This window comes from Delphinapterus leucas, chromosome X, assembly GCF_059928025.1.
Source record: "Delphinapterus leucas isolate spDelLeu-1000000601 "Yukka" chromosome X, BTC_Dleu_Yukka2, whole genome shotgun sequence".
Classification (NCBI taxonomy): Eukaryota; Metazoa; Chordata; class Mammalia; order Artiodactyla; family Monodontidae; genus Delphinapterus; species Delphinapterus leucas.
The window spans coordinates 48,551,305-48,578,306 of NC_143150.1; the positions used below are offsets into that span (position 1 = coordinate 48,551,305).

Sequence of the window (27,002 nt, forward strand, 5' to 3'; positions counted from 1 at the left end):
CTCTGTCATGGCCATTAGCATTTTATTTGATAAAGCATGGCTGTTGCTCACTAAATATACACTAGTGTGTCACTTAGGAAGTGGCTTAGTCCGTGCGGGCTTAGCAACAGACTGGGTTGCTGAAAAACAACAGAAATTTACTCCTCACAGTTCTGGAGGCCAAGATCAAGGCGCCAACATGGTCACCTTCTGGGAAGGGTCCTCTTCCTGATTCATAGCTGGCACCTTCTCTCTGTGTCCTCACATAGTGGAAGGGGTGAGGGAGCTCTCTGGAGCCTCTTTTATAAGGGCTTAATCCCATTCATCTCACTAAGCCCCTTCCAAAGGCTCCACTTCCTAATACTATCAAGAGTTAGGATTTCAACATAGGAATTTTAGGGAGACACAAACATTCAGACTATAGCAGCAAGTTAATGGTGCAACACAAAAATCAATATATCCTAATGGTTTCCAAAGGTCAGTTGGCTTCAGAAACTTCTTTGGTCCTGTAAGGACTCCTTTGCCATCAGGAGAGGGGTGGCAGCTGCAGAGACAATAATAATTTTGCCGAAGTGACAGGAGGCCCTTTAGCCAATTGTCCCTCTTTGAACCCACTCACTTTTTATTATGGACCCCTGTGGCAGAATTTGAGTAAAGCAACAATAGCAACATGGCTTCAAAAACAAAGGACGAGACAAAAATTTGGAAATCTCAGAGGGTGGAACTGAATATTTGCCACATTCATCAAGTATTTATGACTAGTCTTGATGCCATCGAATGTACTATGGATGTTATTTGCTATGAAACACAAATTCTATCTTGAAAATATGAGTTATATGTTTGTCTCTTAATCTCCTCTTCTATTTTAGAACATAAGAGATTTCTGTTGAATTCCATAATATAGCTTTCTAATAAACCCAAACAGAAATGGATAGGAATACCTGATTCCCTAACTGGCAATATTTGCTGCTGAGTATTTCTCTGGTTATCACCAACCAGAGTAATTGTTTGATCTTTAGAATTTTTCAAAATAAGGTATCAAATTCATTTTCTACTATTGGTCCAACTGCATTATGGAAATCTGAACACAAAAGGTAGAAATATCATATGCTAAATCAATCTTCTTGGATTATTCAATACTTATTCATGTTTTGGGTATATTTAGTATTGAGTCAGATTTTAATATAGTGCACATACTTTTTTCCTCAGCCTGAAGCAATGAATTTTAGGGCCACTCACTTCAAATGTCTCACACCCTCCTCCCCTCACACACACATATCCAATAATCATTGTAGATTGTATCCTGTCAAACTTCTAAGGTCAGATCCACATATTTTATGGTATTGGGGACATCATTAGGTTTGGCCATTTAGGGATTAAAAAAATGACAGAAAATATTGTGGTCGTGGGCTTCCCTGGTGGCGCAGTGGTTGAGAGTCCGCCTGCTGATGCAGGGGACACGGGCTCGTGCCCCGGTCCGGGAAGATCCCACATTCCGCAGAGCGGCAAGGCCCGTAAGCCATGGCCGCTGAGCCTGTGCGTCCAGAGCCTGTGCTCCGCAACGGGAGAGGCCACAACAGTGAGAGGCCCATGTACCGCAAAAAAAAAAAAAAAAAAAAAGATTGTGGTTGCCCTTAGCAACTACTGCATCACATGCTATTTGTGTTATCTGTGAGCTGCAGAGCATCACCTTCTTTTTAAGAAACACAAACATGCACATATAGTACACCCCACGATAGTTTTCAGCTAATCACAGATTCAACAATAATAATAACATAAGAAGTGGAGCACACATTCATTTGGTTTCACTCTCCTGTTTATCATGTGGATATTTTCAAGATGTAATACTTTACTTTGTCTTGTTTTTAAGAAACAACTTCACTGAATGATTTTTATGATGAAAATAAGAGGCAGTGGAGCATTAGATTTGATCACAGTAGCGGGCTGTTTAAAATAACAATAACTACTTAAGTCAATAATTTGAAAGACTCCCCAGTATAGAAATCTGGCTCTCAGATGATTTTCTCTCCAATTTCTTGATGTGTGTATATTAATTTTTTTCTTCTTTAAAGGTCACCGCACGGTGTTTGTTATAAAGGGACATTAAAACAGAAACATCAATTTTTATCCTTGGTATTCTGAATGCAACCAAATAATGTTTGAAAATTTTTATAGGCCAAAAGGAAGTTGTTTCATGCCAATTTAGCTAATTAGACTTCTAATAGTCTCACCTCTGAAAATTAAGTATTTTCATTCCGTGGATTGGCTGACCTACCTGTCCTTTCAAAAAGGCAATTATAATAAGGAATTGATAAAAAAAAAAAAAGTTCAGGTATTCCTCAACATATTAGGCATTTCTCACTGTAAAAATAAATAATATTCTTTAAATTTCCCTGTAAAACAAAAGACTTCACCTGAGGTTCTTTTTCTTTTCTTTTCTTTTTTAAGGTGGGGAAACATTGATGGAGACTTATCACTTCAAGAATTTCTCTCCAGTAAGATATTGTGTAGTCACTAGGGTCATTCACAAATATTATGTTTCTCCTTCTGGTGCATGGCAGGGTTGAATTGTACATCCTTTGAGTTTAGCTGAGGTCATGTGGCTTATTTTGGCCAATAAAATATGAGCAGAAAGGACACAGGTTACTTGATGGATGAAGCCTTTAGAGCCAGTACTCAGTTGGCTACTTTCCCATTTCCTGCCTCTTCAGCAGTTGTGGAAACAGATGTGGAGATGGAGTTTCCATCAGCTCAGACTCCTGAGTTGCTACCCTGAGTAGGACCCCACCTGCAGCTAAGATTTTGAGGGTTTTCAGTTACTGCAACATTATCTTGCAAAATTTGATAAATATAAAGATGAAAAGAAAACAAACCAAAACCCTAAATAAGGCTACTGAATTTTAATCACTGCAGAGGAGGTTAGATTGTTTTTGTTTCACCTTTGGCTTACTAAATTGAGGATAGGGTTGCACTTTCTTTCCAGGAACCCTATGGTAGATTACAAAAATTGCCTCACCCCTTCTTTTATCCTTGTCCTTTGCCATATTTTTTTCAGAGTCCTCTATTTGACACTGGCTTTAACCATATTACCTCCTTTGGGAAGTTAGCGAACATGAAAGAAGAGTCTTGAAAATGATTGCACCATTGGGCATACCCTCTCTCTTTTTCCTCTTCCATTGCCATCAGAACATGTCTGGGATAACCTGCTGAATGGTAAGAGATGTGTGAACAGAACCAAGTTGCCCTCAGCAGCCCAGCCAAGGTCAGTTTAAGTGAGCAGGCAGCCAGCCAAATCCCAGACATGTGAGAACCCAATGAAGATCAGCAAAGCCCCTAGAAAGCCATCATAGGCACATGAGCAATAAACACTTAATGTTGTATGCCAACGAGGTTTATGATTGTTTGTTGCAGGACATTATTGTGGAATTAGACAATTGATGCATCCTCCTAACCCTCCACTCCTCATCCCTACTCTACACAGGCCCCTCTGAAACATTATCCCCATACAGCAACTCTATACTTGCTGTTTCTTCACAAGTTTTCCTCCCACTTCTCTCATGTTAATGAGCAATTATTTCCTTAAGAGGTACATGATACAAGTTACCTTTTACACAACTGGTGGCATGTAGTCTTCATCTTTCTAGCTTTAATGTTCTACTGCTAGGCATATTGGCTTGTCTTACCTAGTTATCCTCTTTGTGTCAACATTGGATTAAAAACAGGCTTCTACCCAAATTGCATGTGTGTGTGCCTGTGTATGTAAAAAAATCAAATATGTTGGGAAATTTCTTATATGCAAAAGTATTTCTAAATCTGTATAATTTTCATTAATCAAGTCTTCTCCTCTCTTCTAATCCAGACAACTGGCTCAATGGGAGAATTAATCCTGTGTATTTTATACTTCAGCTAACATTCAAGTGGCTCTTTTATGTTCTCTTGCCTTACAACTGAAGGTAGGCTAAGGAAGGCAAGACACTACCAGGGGATGAAAGGGATCTATCTGAAATTTTAGTAACCAATTTTCCAATTTCTTATCAGTTTCTCTTCTTAAAATTGTGTTAAGTGATATTTAGTTGGTTGAGTTCATCTTATAAGAAAGGAAAAATGTATTTTTGAGAATAATTATAAGCCAAAATGCAGAAAAATATTTATGGTATCCCAAAATATATTACTTTACAGATTTCTTAAGATTCCCTCAATCCACTATGGCACTTTTGCTTATAAAACATCTCAGCCTTGTCCAAAAGATGTTTACAGATGTTAAAAGGGGATGTTTTAGGCAAGTCAATATTATGTTGAATCAATATTACTTCTAACAGTCAGAGCACACCACCACATTATTTTAATACTTTCTGAAGGTTTTAATCACCAGGTTTGTAATGTCCTTTTAAGAACATGAAAATGCTTTTTCTCTCCTCATTCATTTTTTCTTTCTCCACCTGGAAAGTATTGATTCCCTCTATTTTTCTCTTAAGTGTATATTATAAGCTCCTGGCCAATGTGATTGCATTCCTATTTTTTGTTTTGTCAACATCAAAGATATATTAGTAGCTCTCTAGAAGTAATTTTAGCCATTTTGTGCCACCTTTTGGATACGATTATGGAAGTACAATCTTAAAAACCAAATCTAAACCTCTAATGAGACAAAGAGGAGTGACTAAAGTTGGGTTGTGTTTTTCTTTCTGTTATGCTATCAGAGAACAAACAGAGCTCTTTTAAGTGGTCTCACTCTGCATGCATTTCTGCTTCCATATGCATTTAACAGGTATATGGATAGTTTTGACTAATTTATAAAGTGTAATAGTTTGCCTGACAATAAATTGTCATTTACTCATTGTAAGTCCACAAAGTCTATCAAAGCAAATCACAGTTTTGGAGTACTGCTAAACACTCTGCATATTTTCATAGTAAATCAGTGCTTGTTTATTTAACACAGGTGTTTCTGTAATTGCACTGCTTTAGGAAAATTCAATGCTCAATGGCCCTCAAGCACTTCCACCTGTCGAGTGTATGGCCCATTATTAGTATACCAAACAAAATCATAAAATGTGTAAAATGTTAACTGATTAAAGACTTGGTTTTGATTATTTGGATTCTGGTTATGCTTTTCTTGTCACTTCATTCATGTTAAGCACATTTTCACCCCCCTCAAAAGAAGTTAGTTGCTAATGATATATTTAGCAAGAAAAACAGATGTTATATTCACATTAAGACCTTGAATTTAAGGAACAAATAGTTTTCTAGTTATAAATCAGATTTTGAAGATGAGGGAAGCAAAATAGAAAGCCAGTGAACTATTGCATCAATATAATTCCATGCTATACTGTTCTAAAACATACTGAGATGACAGTTCATTGCAAGGTTATAAATTATTTTATAAATCATTCAAAAAGCTTTTTTGAACACAAATAGGCATGGAGCTGGGAGGGGGTGGTGCTTTGCATTGTGCTACGAGAAAATGCAAGGTCTTTGCCCCCTCAAAAACCTTACCATCTAGTTTGGAATGCAAAATGAATATGGCAAACAATTAGCAAACAAGCAGAGGCTAAGGCTTCACAATGAGGTGAAATTGGAGGTGAACTTTTGAAAACTTGAATAGAAAAGAGATGATCTTCTCAAGGTGGGTGGGAAGCAATTAGCACTAGCAAAGGCATAAAGGCAGGAATAAACATGAAGAAGGCCTTGAAAAGTGTAGCTTGAAAAACTGGAAAAATGAGCTACCATCTTTGTTATATTCAGAAGTTTAGATTGTAGTAATTTTATCGTCATTTATTACTCAGCATTTTCAAATTTCCATTATAACTTATTTGTTCTGACTGACTTAGAAATGCGCTTTTAATTTCTGAAAGTATCAGTGTCCTTTCCTTATTGATAATCCAATTCAATTGCATTATCATCAGAAATTATTCTGCATATCTATTCTCTGAAATTTTTGATAGCTTCTTTATGTTTAATGTGCATTCAGTTTTCATGAACGTGTTCTTAAAAAGAAGAGGCACACCCTCTAACTGTTGAGTGCAGGATATAATATGTAATTAGGATTATATAAGTATATGTAATTAGAAATATATACATATATATATATAATCCTGCACTTAACAGTATGTATCCTTTAAGTAAAATATATTAATTTTCTAATGCAAATATTCTAAAATTTTTATTAAGCTCGGTCTGCTTAACATGTCAATTGAGAGAAGTCTGTTGAAATCTTACAACTATAATGATTGATTTGTATATTTCTCCCTGAAGTTCTATCATTTTTTGCTCTATAAATCTTGAAGCTATGTTATTAGATGCACACACGTAATCCCTTTATCATCATGTAGTGACCCTCTTTACCCCTAACAATATTTTATCTTATGGTATCTTTTGTCTGGTATTAACATAGCTGTGCCAACATTTTAAAATATCTGTTAGTATATAGTTAGTATCTGTCTGGTATATATTTTTCAATCCTTTTCCTTTCAAATTTTCCATGTTTTTAAGTATTAGACATATCTCTTTTTTTTTTTTGCCATATGCGGGCCTCTCACTGTTGTGGCCTCTCCCGTTGCAGAGCACAGGCTCCAGACATGCAGGCTCAGCAGACATGGCTCACGGGCCTAGCCACTCCGCGGCATATGGGATCTTCCTGGACCGGGGCACGAACCCACGTCCCCTGCATCGGCAGGCGGACTCTCAACAACTGCGCCACCAGGGAAGCCCTAGACATATCTCTTGAAAAAAGTATTTGGATTTTTTTAGCCAGTATGACAATCTTAGTCTTTTAATGGATGAGTTTAATTCAGTAATATTTACTATGACTTACTGATATATTCAATCTTGAACTTGTTTCTACAGTCTTTATACTTTCCCTTTCTCCTGATGAACTTTGAAAAGAATAAAATAAACTAATATCAAAGTTTCAAGGACATTAAAACACTTTAGTCCTGATCACCCCCTTCTGACTTCCACGATATTGTTTTTCATTATTTTAGTTCTCTTTTTTTAAACTCACACATTGAGTATAATTTTTGTACTTATTTCATAAGGATATCTGTTTTTATACCTACAAATCACTATTTTCTGTGCCCTCCATTCACTTTTTCCTCTAAGACATTACTTCTGTGGTTATTTTCCCTCTACCTAAAGACCCCCTTTAGAAGTTCTTTGTTAATAATCTGTTGGTGATGAACTCTCTCACTTTTGGTTATTTCAAAATGATTTCTTTCCACCTTTATTATTGAGAAATGGTTTTCTGGGTACACAATTGTAGGTAGACAGTGATTTTCTCTCAGCAGTTTTAAGATATTATTCTACTCTCCTGGATTTCATTATTCTACTTAATAAGTCTGCAGTTATTCTAATTGTCATTCCTTTGTAGGTGACTGTTCTTCCTCTGGATTTTTGTAAAATCGTTTTGCCTTTGTTGTCTTGCAGGTGCACTACAATATCCCTAAAAGTGTTTTGTGTGTGTGTGTTTTTTTTGTTGTTGTTGTTTTTGCAGTATGCGGGCCTCTCACTGTTGTGGCCTCTCCCGTTGTGGAGCAACAGGCTCCGGACACACAGGCTCAGCGGCCATGGCTCACGGGCACAGCCGCTCCACGGCAAGTGGGATCTTCCCGGACCGGGGCACGAACCCGTGTCCCCTGAATCGGCAGGCGGACTCTCAACCACTGCGCCACCAGGGAAGCCCATGTGTGTGTGTTTTAAATCATGCTTGATAACTGTTAAATCTTGTATCAATGCACTTGTTTGTTTCTTTTTTAATCAGTTCTGGAATATTTTCATTTATTATCTCTTTAAATAAAGTTCTTCTCTATTCTCTATATTATATTCTCCTGCCATAGTTAATTATCTTAGACTTTCTCATTTTATCCTGTCTCTAAAATCTCCTTATCTCTCTAGGCAATATCATCTCAGTCACTCTTTTTTCTTTTCAGTTCTTTATAATCTACTCTAAAACCTAAACAGTGAGTTTTAATTTAACTATTTTGTCATTTATTAATGTTGTATTTGACAATTTATCAAATGTTACTGGTCATTTTTGATAGTCTTTTATTGTTTGCTCATTTGATATGATCTTTCATGTCATTAAACATTTCATACATAGTTACTTACAACACCTGAAGTTCTTGAGAATATAAATCTGTTAACCCTGAAGGAAAGAGGAAGTCAGGGATTTAATTAAGTCCATCAAACTGCCCTTCAAATGTAGATTCTACAGGCAAAAGTATCAATTATGGAAGAGATGAAGAAATAATACATATAAAGTTTTCTTTTGGAACTTACAAGATAACAACTTTGAGTCAACCAGGAGATGAGTGGAAAAACTACCACAAAGGACAGTCAGTGAACATTGAAAATCTTTAACAGTATACCTAAGACTAAAGCCATTGGATGGAATACAGAGAAAGAACACAAGAAAAATTGTGTATGTCCTAATAATGGTAAAATAATTGAACTAAAAGAAATCAAAAGAATGGAAAAAGAAAGTAGAGGCAGGAGCCAGAACTGGTTCACTGATTGCCTTATCTGTAACAGCTGGGATTCAAAGAATATCATTTAAAAATTTCAAAGCAATAGAACACAGAGGTGAACCAAGGAGTAGTGTAGGGGGTGGATAGTAGGAGTGATCCATGTCTCTTCAGGAGGGAGTATTTTACATTGATATAGTTTTAAATTTCTGGTACATGGTAATAATAAAAAGCAGATGTATTCAGTTGTTTTTGTTATTGCTTTTAAATTCCTTATAGACAGTGTACCTCCTTATTGCTATGCCCAGGTTGGTCCACTCCCACTGTTCCCCCTTGATATGCTACCAACAGGAGTATAAGCATATCAAACACTACTACCCAAAGTAATCTACAGATTCAATGCAATCCCTATCAAATTACCAAGGGCATTTCTCACATAATTAGAACAAAAAATTTTACATTTTGTATAGAAAGACCGCAAATAGCAAAATCAATCACCAGAAAGAAGAACAGAGCTGGAGGAAGCAGGCTCTCTGACTTCAGACTATACTACAAAGCTACAGTAATCAAAACAATATGGTACTGGCACAAAAACAGAAATATAGATCAATGGAACAGGATAGAGAGTACAGAGATAAACCCACGCACCTATGGCCACCTAACCTATGACAAAGGATGCCAGAATATACAGTGGAGAAAAGCCAGTCTCTTCAATAACTGGTACTGTGAAAACCAGACAGCTACATGTAAAACAATGAAATTAGAACACTCCCTAACACCAAACACAAACATAGACTCAAAACGGATTAAAGACCTAAGTGTAATGCCAGATACTATAAAACTCCTAGAGGAAAATATAGGCAGAACACTCTTTGACATAAATCACAGCAAGATCTTTTTTGATCTACCACCTAGAGTAATGAAAATAAAAACAAAAATAAACAAATGGGATCTAATAAGACTTAAAAGCTTTTGCCCAGTGAAGGAAACCATAAACAAAACAAAAAGACAACCCTCAGAATGGGAGAAAATATTAGCAAATGAAGCAACTGACAAGGAATTAATCTCCAAAATATGCAAACAGCTCATGCAGCTCAATATCAAAAAAACCAAAGAACCCAATCAAAAAATAGGCATAAGACCTAAATAGACATTTCTCTAAAGAAGACATACAGATAGCCAACAAACACATGAAAAGATGCTCAACATCACTAATTATTAGAGAAATGCAAATCAAAACTACAATGAGGTGTCACCTGACACCAGTCAGAATGGCCATCATTAAAAAGTCCAAAACAATAAATGCTGGATAGGGTGTGTAGAAAAGGAAACCCTCATACACTGTTGGTAGGAATGTAAATTGGTACAGCCACAATGGAGAAGAGTATGGAGGTTAGTTAAAAAACTAAAAATAGAGCTACCATATGACCCAGCCAACCCACTCCTAGACATATATCGGTAGAAAACCATAATTTGAAAAAATTCATGCACCCTGATGGTCATTGCAACACTATTTATAATAGCCAGGACATGGAAACAACCTAAATGTCCATCAACAGAGGAATGGATAAAGAAGATGTGGTACATATATACATGGAATATTACTCATCCATAAAAAGGAACAAAATTGTGCCATTTACAGAGACATGGATGGACCTAGAGATTGTCATACAGAGTGAAGTAAATCAGAAAGAGAAAAACAAATATCATATAATATTGCTTATATGTGGAATCTAGAAAAATGGTACAGATGAACTTATTTGCAGAGCAAAAATGGAGTCACAGATGTAGAGAACAAACTTATGGTTACCAAGGTGGGAACAGGAGGGTAGGATGAATTGGGAGATTGGGATTGACATATATACACTACTATGTATAAAATAGATAACTAATGAGAACCTACTGTATACCACAGGGAGCTCTACTCAATGCTCTGTGGTGACCTAAGTGGGAAAGAAATCTAAAAAAGAGTGGATAGGGCTTCCCTGGTGGCACAGTGGTTGAGAGTCTGCCTGCCAATGCAGGGAACGCGGGTTCGTGCCCCGGGCTGGGAGGATCCCATGTGCCACGGAGCAGCTGGGCCCATGAGCCATGGCCGCTGAGCCTGTGCATCCGGAGGCTGTGCTCCGCAATGGGAGAGGCCACAACAGTGAGAGGCCTGTGTACTGCAAAAAAAAAAAAAAAGAGTGGATATATGTATACATATAACTGATTTACTTTGCTGTATAGCAAAAATTAACACAATATTGTAATGTAACTACGATAAAAATTTTAAAAAGAAGAAAAGTAATATTACTGACTAAAATTGATTGGTGAGAGGATGAGGAAGAAATGATGAGGTGAGACATGCTAATTTTGTCATTGCTTCCAGTAGGAAACTAACAAATACAGTTTAAAGGAATATAGTACCAAGGTATTATGTACAGTCATTACAAATATAATTACTTCAACAAAAATACAAACTTTTCTAGGTGTCAAGGGATCTATTAAAAAGTAAAGCAAAGCAAGCAAACCACACTGTGAAAGATTTTATTTTAAAAAAACAAAAAATGATACAAAATGCTATGACATTCATAACATATCTGTTAAATCTCTAAATGTAAATTTGTTAAATTTACAAGTTAAAAGAGTAATGATTTCTGATGTTATCCAAAAGATAAACTCAATTATATATAAGAAATAGATATCAAACAAAATGATTGAGACTGATTGAAAATAAAAGGATGGACAAACTTATCCTGAGAACAAGCAAACAAAAAGAAAGCATTGATCATGATCTTACTATTAGACAAGATGACATTCAATTTCAGCTGATTTAAGGATGAAATTCAAGATCATAGGGAGATTAGAAGGAAATTACTTGATAGATAAGGAATAAAGAAAAACTATTACCAAGTATTTGAGATATTTAGGCGAAAAGAGAATTTTAATATTATCTGGAAGTTATACCTGGGCCAAGCGGAAAGTAACTTTGATCAATTACAGGACCACTATAAAGTTCTCATTCCAGTCTTCCTTCTTTTTCCGAGAATTTATTGTGTACCAACTATGTGTCAGGCACGGTGTTAGCCACTTGGAAATCAGCAGTGAATTAAACACATAGAAATAATGGCTTCCACAAATCTGCATTCTAGTGAGGAGAGACTTCCAATAAAGATGTAACCAGTCAGAAAATATTCCAAGAATAAAGATAAGTGTCAAGGAGGAAAATATAACAGGAAAGTGGGAAAAGAGGATGTAGAGGACATCATAATTTTAGATAGGGTAGCCAGAGAAGGCCTTATCAAGACAGTAAAATTTGAGCAAAAACCTAAAAAGGTAAAAAAATAAAAAACATAAAATCAAATATGAAGGGAGAGTGTTGATGGCAGAGGGAACAGTAAATGCATAGTCTCTGAGATGGGTGTATGTATGCATGGCAAATGTAAGGAGATTTAAGAAGGTTAGTGTGGCTGAAATTGAGGGAATGAGGCCAGGTACAGAAGGAGATAAGATCAGAGAAATAATGAGGAATCGGTAGCATAGTCTTCAGTGCCTTGTAAACCATTATAACCATTATAAGGACATTGGCTTTTACTTTGAGTGAGATAGACAGCCATTAGAGGACTTTAATGGGAGGAGGGATATAATCTCCTGCTTACAGGCAGGAGGGAAAGAATGAATCAGATTGGTAAAGAGAGAGGGCATAATTAAGTTCCTATATTATGTTGCATTTAAAGCTGAAGATTTTATTTTTCTTTCCACCTCATTAATAAAGCTACTGTAGTGTCCTTAGAATACATAGAGTACAACATTTATAAAATGCTCATTCCATGATGAATTAAGTTTACAACTGCTGAAATTAAATATAACATTCTAGAACAATTATCAAACTTTAGGGTGCATCAGAATTACTTGGAAGGTGTGTTAAAATCACAGATTTCCGAGCCCAACACACAGTTTCTGACTCAGTACTGCTGAGGTGGGACCTGAGAATTTGCATTACTTTTTTTTCCCATATTTTTAATTACCTTTATTGCACCAATACAGCATACATATGCTCTATATACATATATCTGAAACTTCATTTTCAATTTTTCAGGAATTCAAATACATAATATATTATCATCTTGAGAATACAAAGAACACAACACAGAGGAAGATTGAGAAAATAGGTTCCCAGTAGTTAGTCACTAGTATTCTACAGCTTTCCTTTTAGTGTTTTCTATTGGAATTTTTAAATGTTCTGCCATGGCTCTGTAAGAATAGAGCTGCCTGGAACGGAAAACAATGAAAAAAAAAAAAAATGGACCCAAAGTGAAAAAGAGTCAAGAAGGAAATCCAAGAGAGAGAATCTATTTTGAAACTAAATATAAGGACTCCCTTCAGCCAGAGGGTACACATCCAAATAGGTGCTAAGGGAAGAAGTGAGATCCTCCCATTTCACTCTCAAAATTGCCCCTTAACTGACAAAATAGCTGGTGCCAGTTCACCTAAGAGCAGGACCCCTTCACAGCACTGTAAAAGGAATGGTGGGCAGAGGGAGGGAAAGTGGTGGGGGAGCAACTTGCTTCTGACATACCCCTGGTGATGGGTATCGCAGCCATCATTTGGGCAAAACCTACCACAGCTAAAGCCATGGCTCGCCAGCTTGCTTCATAAATGATGGTGCATGTAATAGCTTTCTGTTGAAAAGCTGGATTGAAAAAGTAAATGTTTATGAAAAGGAGCCAGATACCCAGGTAGCAAGGTAATGTGGGTACTGAACAAGAGTTAAGTGCTTTCAACCTCTCTGCTCTACAAATTAGGTTAAAAACTCTAAACCCTTTAACTTTAGGACAAATAATGGGGCCGTTACAAAGTAACGCTGTGCTTCAAATGCAGCAACTAGATGGAGCTGCAAGAAAGTAACTGCTTCTCTAGAATATAACTAGGAAAATATAGCCCCTTGAACCTCCTTCATCCAAGAGACACCCACTGATCAGAGATGCTGCACTATTCAACAGACAAAAGAAGAGCGGGGTGCCACCAACACAACGCTCTTGTCACAGGAAGAGACAGGTAAACGCACTAGAAGAGGGCTGTACCCAGCACTGGATGTTCGCTGAATAAGACAAGCCGGAGGGAGGATATACAGCAGAGACCCAGGAAACAGGTCTTTCTTCACATCCACCCCTATCAAAATTCTGAATCTGTAAACACTGAGATCAGTCTGTCCATTTTTAGAGTCTTCAGTTAATGGAAAAAAGAAGTTCTGAGGTTTTTGTCTCCCCTGAAATTGCTAAACAGGGCTTCACAAAGAGGCACACAAGGGTCATGAGATGATTCTGAAATAAGTTAAAGAATTTAAAGATGGAGAAAACTTTACAGATGTTAGAGGTTATTTCCCCACCAAAGAGACCCTGGCCTTTAGAGCCCTGCATAGTCAGTCACAAGTATCATAAGACCCACTATTCCCCTGCCCTGATAGTGAACAGGAGATAAGAAATACTTTCTTGGCTGTACAGCAAGGAACAACACCAGGGAGTGACATAACCAGCCTGAACTCAATGGAGAAGCTATGAAAACAACTGCTCAATAACTTTGGTTCTGGGGAGGGAAGGGGTTCTGAGCTACCCTCACAGATTGGTGCTGTCAAGGTCATTTTGATTCTTCAAGTCTGTCCTTAACATCCTGCCAGTGCTCTTCAGAACTGGACCCAGTTGGATGGCTGTGGTGCCTGGTTTTGAACAGAGCTGGATGCAGTGATAAAGTGTCCCCACAAGTCATTGCTTGTAGAAACTGGAGCTGGTGCTGGTGTCGTTACAAGAGCAGGAGAATCCAAATATAAAAGGATATCTGCATCACTACCTCCATGATTGGATTTTGGTATGGGTGGTGGATTGACATGATTGCTGACGGCAACTGAGGAGGATGGTGAAGGAATTGTGACTCTGCCTCCAGATGGGGGTGGGAGTAAGCTTAGGCCCCCAGCTCCTGTAGTCTTGGACTTAGAAGCACCCTCAACTTGATGGTCTGCCCTTCCTTGAAGCCCAGATCCAACTTGGGACGATTATCCATTTCCTGAGATTCTTTGGAAATCTCAGATTCCTGCTTTACCCACTTGAAGTGATCTTGCAAAGAGACATTAAAGTCGAAGGCATCACCCGGATCTGAGCAGCCAATGCCAATGAAAGCACTATGCCCAGTACCATTCTGGATCCGGATTACAAAGTAGCAGCTGGAATCTGTCACTGTCTCCACAGTAATACCAGGATATTTTTCTACTGGTGCCTGAGCAAAGAGCTCCCCTGAAACTTTATCCTCGAGTTTGATATAAGCAATCTTCCCTTTTGACGTGATTCAGAGGCGACCAGTCCAATCAGATTGATCTAATTTCCAGTCAGATGCCCTGCAACTGTGGTTGGAGGCCCAGGGAAGAATCGGGTAGATGCTGACATTGGGCTTCACACACAGAACAGACTCGTACTCCAACTCGGCCGCCATCTTGGCTCTGAGAATTTGTATTTTTAAGTTTCCAAGTGATGCCTGTGCTGCGGGTCCAGGGCCTAAGCTTTGAGATCCACTGGTCTAGAACATGTAATGCATACAACTAATGCAGAGATAATCTGAGAATTATTGGCATTTTTAGTAATCCTGCTGAGGAAATGATCTTGTGTTTTGGCCGCTGGTTTTTAGAACCTCTAAACTCTTACTCTCTCCTGACTGACATCTGAAAATAAAATTATTGGGTCCTTTCTGTTTATTCATCTACCACAGATTAATTTAAAAGTAAATACAAAAGAAAGGTATAAGCTTCCTTCTTACAAAAACCTGCTTAATTTTTTAAAAAATTTCTGAAAGTGATAATATTGAATTTTTTGAAGAGGTCAAATACTTTGCTGCTAATCCAAATGCATTTGTACTAGAAAGTGCTTAAGCCAGCTAATTCCTATTATTATTAAACCTTAACTTTTCGTTGTTACTCGGACTCTTCAGAAGTTTATTAATAAGATTCCATTTTTATTGTAATTATACTGTCTCTATTCTGAAGAGGAGATATACATTACGGGCTTATATGAAATGTCATTTCGACAGTGCTGTTTTGTTTGTTTTTACTAGTTATCATCTTTTTTAGAATAAAAAGCATAAGACACTAAATAAACTTTTCCAAGGGGTTTTTGTTGTGATTTTAGAAAGTGTGCCTGAGGACTTCCCTGGTGGTGCAGTGCTTAAGAATCCACCTGCCAATGCAGGGGACACGGGTTCAATCCCTGGTCCAGGAAACTCCCACATGCCACAGAGCAACTAAGCCCGTGCACCACAACTACTGAGCCTGCACTCTAGAGCCCATGAGCCACAACTACTGAGTCCTTGTGCCACAACTACTGAAGTCCATGTGCCTAAAGCCCATGCTCTGCAACAAGAGAAGCCACTGCCATGAGAAGCATGTGCACCACAAGGAAGAGTAGCCCCTGCTTGCCACAACAAGAGGAAGCCTGTGCACAGCAATGAAGACCCAACACAGCCAAAAATAAATAAATAAATAATAAAAAAAACTAAATTAAAAAAAAAAAGAACTAACTTTAAAAAAAAAAAGAAGGAAAGAAAGAAAATGTGCCTGGAAACAGTTGACTATTACTGGAATTCTATATGTATGGAATGGGATTAACGTGTTAAAGCTTTCACAGTCTATGAAGTCTTTCTTAAATATTCTTTTCCATCAGCAAGGTGAATGGGAAAAGCATGTGGTATTGCTGAATTTTTAAGGATTTATTATTGTCAAGGGACATTTCTTCAGTTTTGTGGCTTTACAGATTTTCAGTTAACCAGTGAGGTTTCACATGTTATTTTGGTACTTAGAAAATCTGCAAGCAAGTGAGAAGCAGGAACAAAGCCAACGAAATAAATGTGGAAAAGAGGGGGAATAATTTTTTTAAAGGTAGCCTTAAAAGGTTTGTGAACTTATCAATTTCTTCCTGCAAGAAATGTTGGCAATTGACCCGTTATGCCCTGAAAATGAAAGGTAAGTGTATCTAGTTACATGTACATTTGTTTTCCAAATCCCAAAGAAAATATAAGTCTTTTAGACTCAGAACATGTGATCCATTAAATGTGTCAGTTTGATGAAAGGTGATTTCAGGATACAGTTATCTTGTGACTCTGTGTTTGAAGTGAAAGAGGAGAGAGATCAATTGGGCTCAGATTATTCCAAACTGCTTTATCTTAAAATTGTGATTTGGGGAAGTTTTTTTTAATATTTTGTTTAAGTATGAGAAGCTTCACAAAGAACATACAGCTGGTGACATGGTTATAGTTTTATTCTTGGTCTCTTTATTTGAATATTTATCTTTGAACTTCTGAAAGTATATTGATTATTTTAAATATGTATTTCCTCAGCATGAACAAAGACCATTTTAAACATAGGAGACAATTTTAAACTGTCCATATTTGCTCTATTCCACAGGTCAAATAATTGTAGCATATAAATATTTTAAGTGCTATTCATCACTGATGAGAAACTTTTTGTTTTGTTTTGTAGTTAGGTAATTTTAGTAATTATTAATAAAGCCAGGTATATATGTTCACTGAGAAGATTTGTGATCTTAATGAATATGAGTCTTACTATTAAAGTCTGATATTCTTCTAAGTATCTGGGCAGAAGCTATTAAAGCTAAATACTATTTATCATTGTTTTATGTATTTTCCCTGTCTTACACCTAGCAAACATGAACCAATAAATGTTTGTTAATGAATGAATACAAGATATTTCAAGTAGTTAATGGAAAACACTAGACCTTAACACAGTGGTGCTATTGCTTATTAAAATTGTTATTATTTATTACTTATTTTTTTACATGAGTGTGGTAGATCAAGAGAATGAGATATGAGATTTCACAAACATTTATGTAGCACTTAATATCTGTGCTTTACTAATATTCATTTGTTTAATCCTCATAACCACACTGTGAGGTGACTATTTATTTTCCCCATTTTTCAGATGAGGAAACTGAGGAACAGAGAGATTAAGAAAATTGCTGATGACAGAGCTAAAGATAAAAACCCATCCTGCCCCATAGAGTATGCTGTGAACCACTAAGGTACACTGATTCTTTTCACATTTTAATCTTTCCTTCCTTTACGGTGCAGGCCAGAATCAGGACATTGAGAATGCAAAGTAGGCGACCCCTGTTGTGGATAGCAGGAAGGTAAGATGTAGCTAGTAGAATCATTGACTATAACATAGAGGTGAGGTCAGGGACTTTTGGAAGAAAACTGGATAGCCTATGACTTATTCAAGGAGTGAGAAGAAGGTAGCTGGAGGAATTCATGCAGAAGATAGCATCGTGAGAGTACTTGCAGCACAGTGAAAGTAGCAGAAGGAAGACCTTCACACTTCCATCACTATCATCATCCTCATCATCGTTTGTTTTGGGAAAGAAGGTTAATGCCAGCAAAGCTCTGACTCTTCAAAAAATCTTTCATAAAAGTCTCACCCAGCATTTTCTGCTTCATTTCACTGTTCAGCAGGGGGTTACATGACCACTTGTAGATGGAAAGCAACTAAAAATAAAGGAGTTATAGATGGGGTTGCGCTCAATCATCACTACAAAAAGGTAATTCACAATGAAAACAAAACTTTACATGTGGAGATTGCATTGCAGCATTGTTTATAATAACAAAAAACTGGAAACAACCTAATATTCAATGATAATGAGAAAACTAAGTGAATTATGACATATCCATATGATGGGAAATAAGCAACCTTTAATATCATATTTTGAAGAGAAATGTCATAGAAAATCCTTATGACATAATATTAAGTGAAATAAAGCAGTACACACTGCAGCACAAAATGTTAACAATAGATCTTCTTAAAATAGTGGAAAAATATGTGATTTTCAATATTTTAGTTTTACTAATCAACATTTTCCAAGGTTTTTACAATTGTTAATGCTTTTCATAGGTAATCAACTAGCAGACTTTCAAAAATAAATTATGAAAGCTTTAAAAAGTAACTCTGACTACACCAAGAAAGAAAAAGAGATTTATCGGATGGATATATTGTCTTAGTTTTTATGTATCACCAATCAAAAACCAAATTCTCAAGAATGAAAGTCTGATAAGTCTACCTTGGGTCACATACTTTTCCTATGGTCAGGGGAGCAGAGTTCTGTTAGTGACAGTCCTATCAGAATTATGTGGAGTGGAGAATGGGCTATTTCCTGAAGGAAAGGATTCTGGTCAGACAAAACCACCTGTGTAATAACAGCAGAAAAATAATGTTTCTTCTTAAAATTCACACTCATTAAATCCTCAGGCTGTGACAACACAGAAAAAATTGACCACATTTTGGGAACTCCAGGGATGGTCGGTGACAAAGGTGGAGGAGACTAGAATTTGGGTAACTATCTTTCATAGAGGGTACACTATTCATTTAAGATCATAACATTCAAAGGGGAGTGCTGAATTCAGACTTTAGAAGATTGCTATTAGTATTCAAGGAGGTTTAGTCTGCAGGAAGGGTCATTAGCTTCATGTTTTTTGGCAGTGCTAAATTTAGAGTCAAACAGGTAGGTATATTATAGATTTGAATGGCACAAAGAAATATTCATTCTCTAGGGAGGTACACTGCAAAGAAGGAGAAGGGTGAGTGCCCTTTGTAGACCATACATTGTGCTAAGAACTTAACATACATGATATTTTCACCTCACAACTCTATAAGTTAAGACATATCCATATTTCAAACTTGAAAAACCAGTTCAGTGAAATTAAATCACTTATTTAGATCATATACCAATGGGTAGGAGAGCTGGGATTCAAATCCAGGTTTAGGGTGTTGAGACCCAGCAAAGCAAATTGGGTTCAAGCCAGAATTCCAGCTCTCTTCCAGTTCACTAACTAAGATAGATACCAATTCCTAAGGATTTGACTCATGTAAACACGACAAGAGTTAGAGAGAGGAGGCTGAAGATTTCATCCAAGCCATAAAAGACACCAAACAGAGTGGAAGAGCCTACTCACTAGTAGAAAAAAACCCCACTCTGTTCTACTTCCTTGCTTTGTTCTATATTGACTCAGAGTTTGAGAGGAGCGTGAATGATTAGTGCTAGGACTTAGTGACTACAAATGAATAGGAATCAACTAAAATCCAAGATATTAAGAATCTCAATTTTCTAGACAGGACAGTCTATAGACTCAAATATTAGAATAGGACAAGTGTAAGGAAAGATAGGAACAAAGCTAAAAGTACACTAAGGCTATGGATCAAGGTGTAGTAATTTACAGCTGCATAACAAATTCCACCAAAAATTTACACCACAATAACATTAAAATTTAGCAGCTTAAAATAATAACACATATAGTTTATGTGAGTCAGGACTCAGGAAGTGCCTTAACTGGGCCCTTTCGGCTCAAGGTCTCTCATGAGGTTGTAGTCAAGATGTCACTGTGTCTGCAGTCATGTAAAGGCTTGACTGGGCCTGGAAGATTCATTTCCATGGTGGTCCATTCATATGCCTGACAATCTGGGAAAGGCAAAACTATGGAGATAGTAAAAAGATCAGTGCTTGCCAGGGGTTCTAGGGGAGGGAGGGAAGGATGAATAGGTGGAGCACAGGGGTTGTATAGGGCAGTGAAACTATTCTGTATGATACTATAATGATGGATAAATGTCATTATACATTTGTCAAAACTCATAAAATATACAACACAGATATGTGAGCCCTAATGTAAACTATAGGTTTTAGTTAATAATAGTTGTGTCAATATTGGCTCACCAATTGTAAGAAATGCACTATGCTAATGCAAGATGTTAATAAATATTGGAAACTGGGGAGGTTGAGGGGTACATGAGAACCCTCTGGACCTTTTGCTGAATTTTTCTGTAAACCTAAAACTGCTCAAAAATAGTTTATTAATTTAAAAATAAAATAATTAGCAATATTTAAATAGCAATAGCAATTAAAAATCACTCCTTAATTTGTAAATTGACTATTTTTGATAAAATATATAATATAAAATATTCAATTTTAATCATTTTTAAATGTACAATTTAGTGCATGAATTATATTCAAAATGTTATGCAACCATCACCACTATCTCTTTACAAACACTCTGAAATCATTAATCAATAACTGCTCATCCCTTCCTCCTCCCAGTCCCTGATAATCTTTAATCTACTTTCTGTCTCTAATGAATTTGCCTATTCTGGATATTTCATATATGTGGAAGTGCACAACATTTGTCTTTCTGTGTCTGGCTTATTTCTTTAAGCATAATGTTTTCAAGATTTACCCATGTTGTAGCATGTATCAAAACTTAATTACTTTTGATGGCTGTATAATATTATATTGGATGCATATACCACATTTTGTTTATTCTTTCATCTTTGATGGATACTAGGGATGTTTCCACCTTTTGGTCATTGTGAATAATGCTGCAATGAACACTGATGTACAAGTTTCTGCTCAAATCTCTGGTTTCAGTTGTTATGGATATACACCTAGGAGTGGAATTGCTGAGTTGTATGATCATTTTATGTTAAGCTTCTTGAGAAAGTACCAAACTGTTTTCCACAGTGGCTGCATCATTCTACATCCTCACCAGTAATGTCCAAGGATTCCAGTTTCTTCACATCCTCATCAACATTTATTTTTCTTTTTCTCTCTCTCTCCTTTCTTTTTTCTTTCTTTCTTTCTCTTTCTTTCTTTCTTTCTTTCTTTCTTTCTTTCTTTCTTTCTTTCTTTCTTTCTTTCTTTCTTTCTTTCTTTCTTTCTTTCTCTTTCTTTATTTCTTTCTATTTTTCTCCTTTTCTTAATCTCTCCCTCTCTTCCCTTTCTTTCTTTCCTTCTTTCTTTCTTTCTTCCTTTCTTTTTCTTTTGCCATCCTAGTAAGTGTGAAGAAATGAAGTAGTATCTCACTGTGATTCAAATTTTTCTGATAGCTAAGGATGTTGAGCATCTTTGCATGTACTTATCAGCCATTTGTATATCTTCATTGGATAAATGCCTATTCAAGTTTTGTGCCTATTTTTCTAAACTGTATTGTCTTTCTGTTGTTGAGTTTTAACAGTTTTAAAATATTTTCTACATATTAAACCCATATCAGATATATGATTTGCAAATATTTTCTCTCATTCTATAGACTGTCTTTCTGCTTTCTTGATAATGTCTTTTGGTGTACAAAGTTTTTAATTCTGATAATGTAAAATTTATTTTTTTTTCTTTTGCTACTCATTCTTTTGTTGTCATAGCTAAGAATCCATTACCATGTTCAAGGTAATGAAGATTTAACTCTGTTTTCTTCTAAAATTGTTGTGGTTTCAGCTCCTATATTTAGATGATTGATCCATTTGAGTTAACTTTTGTATATCGTATGAGGTAAAAGTCTAACTTCATTCTCTTGCATGTGGAAATCTAGTTATCTCAGCACTATTTGTTGATGAGATTGTTCTTTTCTCATTAAATGGACTTGGAGCCCTAGTCAAAAATCAACTGACCATAGACTTATGGATTTATTTCTGGGTTCTCAATTCTATTCCATTGGTCTATATGTCAATCCTTATGCCAGTAGCACACTGTTTTGATTACTATAACTCTGTAGTAAGTTTGGGAATTAGGAGGTATGAATTTTCTGACTTTATTCTTCTTTATCATTATTATTTTGGCTATTTGAAGCTCCTTGCAACTCTATATAAATTTAAGTATTATCTTTTCCATTTCTCAGAAAGGCTGTTAGGATTTTGACAGGGATTGCATTGAATCTGTAGTTGATCACTTTAGGTATTGTTGACATTTTAACAATATTAAGCTTTCCTATCCTATCCATAAAAATGGGAGGTCTTTCCATTTGTTTATTTTTTTAAATTTCTTTCAGCAATGTTTTGTAGTTTTCATTGTATGTCTTTCACCTCCTTGGTTAAACTTACTAAGTATTTGATTCCTTTAGATGCTGTTGTAAATGGAATTACTTTCTTAATTACCTTTTTCAATTGATCTTTGTATATATTTAGAAACAACTGGTTTTTGTGTGTTCATCTTGTATCCTGCAACTTTGTTGATTCATTACTAGTTCTAGTACCTTTCTTGTGGATTCTTTGAGATTTTCTGTATATAGGATAATTTCACCTGCCAATTGAAATAGTTTTACTTCTTCCTTTGTAATTTAAATGCCTTTTATTTCTTTTTATTGTCTAATTACCCTGGATAGAACTTCTGGTACAATGTTAAATTGCAAAGGTGAAAGTGAGCATTCTTGTCTTGATCCAGCCTTATCGGGAAAGTTTTCAGTCTTTCACCATTGAAAATGATATTAGCTGTGGGGTTTTCAGAAATGCCCATTATCATTATCATGTTGAAAAGTCCACTTCTATCCCTAGCTTTTTCATGAAAAGGTGTTGGATATTGTCAAATGCCTTTTCTGCATCTATTGAGATGATCATGTGTTTTTTTTTCCTTTATTCTATTAGTATAGTGTATTAGATTGATTTTCTTATGTTGAACCACCCTTGCATTCTTGGCATAAGTCCCATTGGTCATAGTGAATAATCTTTTTAATGTACTGTTGAATTCAGTTAGCTAGTATTTGAAATTTTTGCTTCAATATTTATAAGGGATACTGTTCCATAATTTTCTTCTGATATAACAATTGACTTTTGGTTATGTGTACTCTACTGTTTATACTTTATATTCATTTTTTAAGATTTTTTATTTATTATAATTTTGTTTTGGCTGCATTGGGTTTTCGTTGCTGCACGCAGGCTTTCTCTAGTTGCGGTGAGTGAGGCCTACTCTTCATTGCAGTGCACGGGCTTCTCACTGCAGTGGCTTCTCTTACTGCAGAGCACAGGCTGTAGGCACGTGGGCTTCACTAGTTGTGGCACATTGGCTCAGTAGTTGTGACTCACGGGCTTAGTTGCTCCACAGCATGTGGGATCTTCCCAGAAAAGGGCTTGAACCTGTGTCTCCTGCAGTGGCAGGCAGATTCTTAACCACTGCGCCACCAGGAAAGGCCCCATATTTTATATTCTTGCTCTCTATATGCATATATTACTCTAAGTTCCACTTTCTTTTTTAACTTGCATCAATGTGTAAAGTCCTTTACATATTTCTACTCAGTTCTTAAATGCATCATTTCTGACAGTAATCAGAAATGCACTACTCCATTAACACATAATAATCTGCTATTATATCTAGCACAGTGACCATTTAGACTATTTCTAGCGCTAGCTGAAATGTATAGCTAAGTCATAATGATTTATGTGTCCATCTTTTATTTAAATTATTTCTCTGGAATAGAGTTTCAAAAGCAGTTTTACTGTGTTAAAAGTATGCTTATCTTGATTTCTATAAGTCATTGCCAAGTAACTCTTCAGAACGTTAATGTCACATTGAAGGACCATTCTAAATATTCACTCACAACACCTACACTGAATTTTTTTCTTCATTATTTTCTTTATGTTTTAATAAATATCAGCTGATATTTTACATTTTTTGTTAATAATCCATTTTCTATGTAATTTTTACACTTATAAAAGGAAAATGTGTTGTTGTAGAGACTTTATAAAATTTAGTAAATTATAAGGAAGAATCTAGGAATAATCCATTTTGAAATAATTCTTGTGGTTTTATAATACATTTTAATATCAAGTGGATTAGACAGGTCTCAGTAGAAAACAGATGGCACCCTTAAATTAATATAATTCTAAGGAAGTTTAATAAAGGGACTATTTTATCTGGTGTGGCCATAATGTAAGAAAGCCATAATAATTCTCACAGAAACCCAGGACTAGTAATAGTGGACTCCATTAGCACCCTAGGCCTGAATATGCAAGTTACAGGAATTCCAAGACAGGGGACTGTGGAAAGAGCTGTCTGACAGGAACTGTAACCTGTTATAAATTAACACAGCCACAGCCCAGTGGCTCTGGAGAGAGGGAGTAAGGGAAATTAACACCCTAACCTACCTCACTCTCCTTTCTCCCTCTGATCTCTTTCTGGGGTCCTCCATTAGCCAAATTCTATTGGACACCAGAGGGAACAGAAAGAAGTCTATTGATGTCTGTTTAGGTCAGCCTCCAGTCTCCTAGGGTACAGAGCAGAGTGAAGAGTGAATCTGAAAGGATAGACAGAAAATATTCAATATGTCAAATGTGACAAGACACTCTCAATTCTCTCTCCTTATTTCTTTCAATATTCCTTCAGTAAAGTTTGTAACTTTGCACAAGCCTACATGTATTGAGTGCTTACTATGTGCCAGGCATTTTTGAGGTGCTTTATGTATAGTCTTCACAATAACCCTATGAGTTAGGCACTATGATTATCCTTATCTTATACTGATAGATGAGGAAAAGGGGGTTCTAGACTTAATTAATATGGCCATGTCACAGCCCTACTAAGCATCAGTGCCACAGTTTGAACCCAGGGAGTCTACAGACTCTCTGTAGGAGTTCTACAAAATTTTTGCAGTGTTATTCTTTGGTTTCTTATGATATTTTGTTGCAATCCTAAGTGGATTCTTTTCTCCCTTTCATTTCTTCTAATGAGTTATTGCTTCCATAAACAAAAGATACTGACTTTTTTATATTTATTATCTATTCTGCTCTTCCTAAACTTCCAATTCTGAGAATTTAATAGTTGAACCTCTTAGATTTTCTAGGTCTATATCATATGTAAATATATTAGTGTTTTTTGTCTCTTCCTTTCTTTTCAGAAGTTATACCACTTTTTTCTATTCTATGTTTAATATGTTGGTTTGAAAGAAAAGTTTTAAATAGTAATAGTGATACTAGGATATATTCTCTTGGTCTTTATATTATCTCACCATTATTTACCATTTTGGTGGTCTTTTTAAAGTTTATATTCTTAATGGAAAGATATGACTTGTTCTTAGATAGTAAGATTGAGAAAATGTCAGTTTTATGAAAATTACTCTGTAAATCCAACAGAATCCCAGTGAAAACACCACTAACTTAAAAAAATTTTTTTTTAATTTTTACAAAATGATATTGTCCATTTGTAATAATAAATATGTGAAAATACCAAGGAGAATTACAAATATATTGTAGACTGGCACTATTTTATAAAGCTGAAGAAATTGAAAGTTTGATAGTGGCAAAAGAATAGCTATGTAATAGAAAAGAAGAGAGAGTCCAGAAGTTAATACAAACATATATGGGAATTTAGTACATGATAAAAGTAGCAATTTCAAATCAGTACCATGAAAAGAGCTCAATAGTTAAATGCTACTGGGAAAATTAGTCATCTGGGAAAAAATATCTAACATCATATTTTACATAAAGTATAATTCTAGATAGATAAAATATTTACATTAGAAATACTAGATTAAAAGGTGAGTCAATATGTTTATAGTCTTGAAGTGAAAAAAACATTTTTAAGCATAACACACTCCAGAAACCATAAAGAAAAATATTTATAAGTTCGACTAAATAAAAAGGAAAATGTGTGGTGAAATATCAATTAAAGTGAAAAAAACATATGACAAATTTTGGGGAGGAAGAAACCAAAAGTTTTATGTCTTTAGTACACAAAAAGCTATTACAAATTAATAAGAAAAATGCAGTTATTTTAATGAGCATGGGCATGCAGTTCACAAGAAAAGAAAGTCAAAATGGTAATATAAATACACAAAGATAATTAATCACACTGGCAAAAGGGAATCCCAAATAAAAATTAGAGGCAATTGTTCCCTTAGTTTGACAAAATATATGAAACATATTTATTATATCTAGTGTTGCCAGATATATGAAGAAATTGATAGTTTAATTTGTTGTTTAATAGCTAGTAAACTGATAGAAGAGCTTGGAAGGAAACTTAGTAGTTTCTCCTATGGTCATTTGTTCATTCAGGTCTTTCTATTTTATTAATTAATTTTGAAAATTATCCACTACTCTGAGGTTTAAAATTATTAAATTGTACATAGCCTTATCTTATTATTACTAATTAAATAATCTACATCTCTTATTATGTTTTCTTTACTACTTATAATTTTCTTTAATTTGCTTTCATAATTTTTCAAATTGCATATTTCAGATTAAGCAGAAGTATTTTTTTCTTTTTGTCCCCAAGAACTAGTTCTTGGATTAAATTAAAATTTCAATTCTATGGATTTTACTTTGTCTGAGAAATTTATTTCTGCCTTTAGCTTTACTATATCATTCCCCTTGATTTTCTTTGGAATATTTCATTGTTCTCTTTTGTATTTTCTTGGTTAGATGATAATTCATGTTTTGTTTTGCTTTTTAATTTTTATTGGAGTATAGCTGACTTACAATGTTGTGTAGTTTCATGTGTAGAGCAAAGTGAATCCATCATACACATATATATATGTCCATTTTTTCTCAAATTCTTTTCCCACATAGGTTGTTACAGAATATTGAGTAGAGTTCCCTGTGCTATATAGTAGGTCCTTATTAGTTACCTATTACTAAGTGAAGTAAGTCAGACAGAGAAACACAAATAACAGATTATATCACTTATATGTGGAATCCAACAAAAATGATACAAATGAACCTATTTACAAAATAGAAACAGATTCACAGATCTCAAAATAAAACTTATGGTTGCCAAAGGGGAAACATGGGGGGAA

The 27,002-nt window shown here is 35.5% G+C and overlaps 1 pseudogene; it reads right to left on the reverse strand.

The window, feature by feature from the left end:
* Nucleotides 1–14,041: 14,041 nt before the first annotated feature.
* On the reverse strand, nt 14,042–14,900 carry LOC111178155 (adaptin ear-binding coat-associated protein 1 pseudogene; annotated as a pseudogene).
* Nucleotides 14,901–27,002: the final 12,102 nt, after the last annotated feature.